At 41.5% G+C, this 5,857-nt stretch overlaps 1 pseudogene; it reads right to left on the reverse strand.

The window, feature by feature from the left end:
• Nucleotides 1–677: 677 nt before the first annotated feature.
• LOC135054138 (5S ribosomal RNA) lies at nucleotides 678–798 on the reverse strand (annotated as a pseudogene).
• Nucleotides 799–5,857: the final 5,059 nt, after the last annotated feature.

Below are 5,857 nucleotides of genomic sequence, written 5' to 3' on the forward strand. Positions count from 1 at the left end.
AAAAGCAAAAATACCAGCACTCACGTTTAGCAGGATGTTTATTCCAAAAACATCAGTTCACATTTCAAACAGTAGCTATGTAGCAGCAACAGCACCCGACAGCCGTTTCAACCACCTTCTAGTGGTTTTCCCCAGGGGCTAATAAGATCCAGCTCTCAGCGTCTCTTTATAGGCAGAAAAATAGCCAAATGTGCACAAACACTTCCCATGATGTCAGTGTGCAGCTGTGCTACTTGCAAGCATATTGGCTGTTTCACTGCAGCTGTGTGGGCAGGGTTAGGAATGTAAACAGAGCTGCCCCCAAATACAGTGCTGAGAGAGAATAGATGCTATCAGCTAGTTAGGGTAGATGGTGATCACGGAACCTGCCGAGCGTTGAACCAAACACAGAGTGCAGTACTGTATATAGAAAGTGATGTGAGAGAAATAATTGGTAGCTATGAATAAAAAAGAGAAACACATAAAAAACAGACCTCCAAGCGAAAGTGGCCAGTTTATAATAGCTTAAACCACAAAAGGAGCACAGTGCATGGAGACACTGTCCCTGATATGTCCAAAAAGTCAGTGGACGTAAAGCAATGAGAGAACAAAACCAAAGCATAATATAGCAATGTATAACACTCTAGTTGCTGAATAAGTTTAGCAGTATCAGGTCACGTTACCCATGAAAAGAACGAGCATTACAGCACCTGGTATTCCCAGGGGGTCTCCCATCCAGGTACTGGCCATGCCCAACACTGCTTAGCTTCCAAGAACAGACAGAATTTTGGGCATTTCCAGTGTGGTATGGCTGTATTGAAGTCATATTCAAAGGGCAGCCAAATTACCATAATCTGAAATATTACAGCAGCCATAAGCAAACGGAGGTGGCCAAATCGACAAAAGTGTCAAGTGAAGGTTACTTGGAGAAACTGTGAGTTTGACAATTGGACATTCCCCGCCACACTCCGCACAGCCGGTGACGTCATTGCTGAGTGCCACAGCCACTGCACATTGCCTCACACAGTGCCCAGCTGAAGAGAGAAGTCACCGCTGGTTAGAGTAAGATCAGGGATAGCGCACAGCACACACTGTGCCACCAACGTATCCTATACATAGTGCATTGCCGAACCGCACTATTTCCAATAAAAAAAGGTTGTAAAAGAGCTGCAAACATTATTGCATTGTACCTCTTGTTCACTTATTAATATTCTCAGCACACAGGAACACTATTTTAATCAGCGCTTGCTAATTAACATCTAATCTATCAAAATCACTTTTGAATGCAAGTTGCTCAATTAACCAGTGCTAGATGTTAACTCAATCTATATAGCATGAGTGCAAAGCAAGTATGTAAGCCCATCACGGGCCACAAAGCACATTACAGCACCTGGTATTCCCAGGGGGTCTCCCATCCTGGCACTGGACATGCCCAAAACTGCTTAGCTCCCAGGAGCATTCCTGGGCATTTCAAGTCTGGTATGGCTGTATTACTATTATATCCATTGGACAGTCAAATGCATGAGAGTGAAACAATAACAACAATATTAAGCACACAGTGGTGCCCTTTCAGTCAAAAAGACAAATACCTGTGTCAGATTCAACACATATAGTCCATCAATAACCACAGTGTAAATAAAGCAGAGCAGAGGTGGCACATGGCGGTGTCAACATAATCTTAGAGCATGCAGAAGTTGATATACATGATGAAATGGCTATGGTGGTAAAAAAAAGTCAGCAGAATTAAGAACAAGCAACCAATGGTATGACACAAAAGTGTTTATTACAAGCAACAAGCCATTCTGAAGTCCTCACTGAGTCCATCAGGGGCCAGACATTTGAGTCCGTAGATCCATTGAAGTACTCTTTTATTCCTGTCTCCTCCCCTTTGGAGTGGCGTGATATGGTCAATGATACAACATTTCATTTTAATTAATTGTATGTTTGGCTGTTTTTAAATGTCTCGCTACTGGTAAATTAATTAGGTCTCTCAATTCTATGGAGATGTTGAGACTTTTTAATGGATAAACGGTGTTGACTTAGTCTTTCTCTGAGCATCCTACTTGTCTTTCCAACGTACAGTAAATTGCACGGACAAATCAATACATACACCACAAATTTGCTATTACAGTCAAGACGATGCTTAATGGTGTATTTTCTCTGATCCTTCGGGTTGATGAAATGGTTTCCTACCAATAAGAACTGGAGATTGGAGCATCCGGTACATTTAAACACTCCCGACCTTGTTACCAACCAGGAAGTGCTTTTCTTCTGGTTTCTTTTGAGTAATCTGTGACTACCTGGAGGTCCTTAAGGTTCAGTCCTCGTTTATAGGCAAATCTTGCTTTGTCAGCCACAGTTGTCATTAAAGTTGGGATGCCAATGTTCAAGGATTTTTTTGCAGATGTAGTGGGAGGCTGTCGTGAGTTTATCAGGACCAATTTTCTCTCTGTTAGTCTTCTTAAGTAGAAGATCCTCCCTCTTGAGTCGTCCCATTATTGCAATGACTTCCCCAATTTCTTCCTTGGGGTAACCATGTTCAAGGAAACATTGAGACACATAGCCTCTAAGGCAGTTAGAATTTCATCCGGGTCTGAGATGATGCGGGCTACTCTAAGGTGTTGTGAAAATGGTAGGCCTCTTTTGAGTGGTGCTGGGTAAAAGCTTGAGGCCAAAAGGAAAGTGTTCCTATCGGAGTCCTTGCTATATATTGACGTAGAGATCTTGTCATCATGTTTAGTAACTGACACATCCAAAAAATTTATGTGATGTAAGCTAAACATGATGCTGAATCTTATTAGTCCTGGTCTTGTATTCAGGTAATTGACAAATTCTAACAGCTTGGTCTCACCTCCCTGCCAGATGAGGAACAGGTTATCTATGTATCTCACATAAAAATGGATATATTTCCTGAATTGAGTGTTTCCCGTAATGTGTGTGCACTCATACTCCACCATGAATATATTGGCATAAGATGGGGCTATGTTGGACCCCATCGCCGTTCTCTGTTTTTAAACACAAAATCGATTTTAAAACAGAAAGTAATTCTTGTTGAGAATTAAGTTGATGAGTAGCAGAAGATAATCCACAGGTGGTCCAAAGTAGTTTTCCTTATCAGACAGCAATTTTCTACATGCTTTGGTGCCAAGATCATGTGATATGTTGGTCTATAGACTTGAGACATCCAAAATCACCAGAAGGGAATACTGTGAAATGTCTGTGATGTTTCCCAATCGGTTCCAAAAATTAGTGGTATCTTCAATTAAGCTGTTCAATCTTCTTACAAGTGGTTGCAGATAAAAATCTACTGGTTGTGAGAGTGGTTGGCAGAGCAAGCCCCTGGCTGAAATGATCGAACTCCCTGGGAGAGGGGTGTTAGGGACTTATGGATCTTGGTCAGAGTGTACAAAAATGGTAATTTAGGATGGGTTTGTGTTAGAAAATCATTCTTTATAAAGAGATGCTGAGAGCTAGATCTCATTAGCCCCTGAGGAAAACCACTAGAAGGTGGTTGAAACTGCTGTCAGCCCCTGCCACTGCTACTGTACGTGGATACTGTTTGAATTGTGAACTGTTGTTTTTGGAATAAACATCTTGCTGAATGTGAGTGCTGGTCTTTGTGCTTTTTTCATAAAGTGAGTGCATATATATATATACAGAGCCGGCCCTACCCAATATGGTGCCCTAGGCAAGATTTTGGCTGGTGCCCCCGTAGCACCAACGGTAGTTCCGCCTCTGACCCTGCACCCCTTTCCCAGCATCATCACCCCTCACCCATAGTAGTCCTTATTTTGGTTATCCTACCCCCTGTAATTTAAATAAGAACAGTGTGCCTATTCAGCGCACAGCCCAAAAAGGTATGTGTTCTTGTTGGGAGGGGGCATGGCCACACAATAGTACTCCCAAATCAAATTATGCCACACAATACTGCAACTTTATTCATAATTTATCGTGCGAGTGTCCCTTATTCACATTGCATCACACAGTAGTACCACTTTACCTTATATACGTTATTCCTCAAAGTAGTGCCCCTTATTCACATAACATCTTACTGAATTGCTCCTTATTCACATTGCACCACTATATTGCTCTTTATTCTCATTACACCACACCATATTGCTCCTTATTCACATTACACCACACCATATTGCTCTTTATTCACATTGGACCACACAGTAGTGCCCTCTCTATACGTTACGCCACACAGTAGAGCACCTTATACACATAATGCCACATATTGGTAATGCATTTATACACATAATACCACACAGTAATGCCCCTTACACATATGACACACATTACTAATGTCCTTATAAACATAATGTGCCTTACACATTATGCCAACCCTTATTAATGCCCTTATACACATAATTCCCTTACACATGTGCCGCACATTATTAATGCCCTTATACACATAATGACACACACAGTGCCCTTTACTCATTTGCTGCACATCATTAATGCATTTATACACATGAAATGCACAATGCCCCTTACACATATGCCGAACACTATTGCACAACTAACCCACTCACACACACAGCACTCACACGACCGCTAACACTGTGACCTCTGCCTCTGCTTGGATACAGATGTGTCCTCATAAATCTTGCCTCCACACACCATGCAGCAGGAGATGAATGGCGCGAGTCAACAGGCAGCTCTGCTAACGTTGGGTGCCTATTTTTGATGAAATGCATCTTATTTGCATTGCCATGTGGCTAGGATGCACAAGCAGCTTCTCCTGATTAAAATGATATGCAGCATGCCTATATACTGTGTGTGACTGTGGATGTATCTGCATACGAAATGCTACACACATAATATAGGCATGCTGCATATCATTTTAATCAGTAGAAGCTGCGTATGCCCCTAGGCATACCAAATGCCCTAGGCAATTGCCTAGTTTGCCTATGCCTAGGACCGGCTCTGTATATATATATATCAATGGTTTTATAATGGCACTCACTGTCAAATGACATCTACCGGGGTGCCCTCCTCCACTGCTAATATACCAAAGGTGGCTCTCTGGGGGGGATTGCGACTCCTCTCCCCTCAGCTTTAAGAACCAGGCGGCACTCCTCGGATTTGTTCAGCCATGAAAGGCGTCGTGTATTAAATCACATCAAAGCAAATCAACAATGACAGGCTTAGTGAAACACCAACGTTTCAACGCCTCACAGGCGTTTTTTTCAAGGTGCTATGCTGTGAAAACGGTGAAAGACAACAACCAAACTCACAACCAAGCCTTTGCTTATGTGAGGTTTGGTTGATGCAGGGAAGAAGAGACAGGTACTGTATGAGCACACCAAATAACTATAGAGGAGAGCCAGTCTGATGAAAGTTTATGATATTAAACTGAAACATTATCACGCTTCTAATGGTGCTAGTCGCCTGATCTTTACCGAACATATCTAAGACCCGTGAGTGCTGCCATACAAACTGGACTATATATATACTGTATATATATATATATATATATATATATATATATATAAAGTTATATAGGCAAAACTATGGCACTCTCCAATGTTGGCACTCTCTGCCGATGTTTTGGGTTTATATATATATAAAAATGTGAAAACCCTCAGTCACTCACTAACTGACTGAGTCATCACTAATTCTCTCACTTCTCGATATGTTAGGAAGCTGAAATCTAATATAGGTATTCTTCAGGTGGGAAATAAGAAAACTACATTATTAGAATTTTTATATACCTCCCCTAAGGGGATAAAAAGGGGGTTGACATAATGACATCATTACCAATGCGTGGCTTGCGTTGCGTGAACTATAATGCCCAAATGGACAATCCAATGAAAATTTGGATTGCACCTCCAGTGTGTATCATTTTATAAACTACAAAAATTATCCTTTCACT

Source organism: Pseudophryne corroboree, chromosome 2 (assembly GCF_028390025.1).
Source record: "Pseudophryne corroboree isolate aPseCor3 chromosome 2, aPseCor3.hap2, whole genome shotgun sequence".
Taxonomy (NCBI): domain Eukaryota; kingdom Metazoa; phylum Chordata; class Amphibia; order Anura; family Myobatrachidae; genus Pseudophryne; species Pseudophryne corroboree.